Here is a 292-nt window from a genome sequence, read left to right on the forward strand (position 1 = left end):
AAATAATAATATCTTTTAGCCGGCTAATCTTTACTTGGATATATGGACATGATCGATTTTAATATTTTTAATTGATGTTTTGGTACTATGGTATATATATTCCACCAAACACTTTAAAAATTAAATACCAATCTTTGAACCGAAGTACCAAAATGGTACTTATCTAGTTAACAAGTGATCAATATATATATATATATATATATATATATATATATAGAGAGAGAGAGAGAGAGAGAGAGAGAGAGAGAGAGAGAGTGAGTGAGGCTACTATGCTATCGGAAGCACGGAGCGT

The sequence above is a fragment of the Ananas comosus genome, linkage group 21 (assembly GCF_001540865.1).
Source record: "Ananas comosus cultivar F153 linkage group 21, ASM154086v1, whole genome shotgun sequence".
Classification (NCBI taxonomy): domain Eukaryota; kingdom Viridiplantae; phylum Streptophyta; class Magnoliopsida; order Poales; family Bromeliaceae; genus Ananas; species Ananas comosus.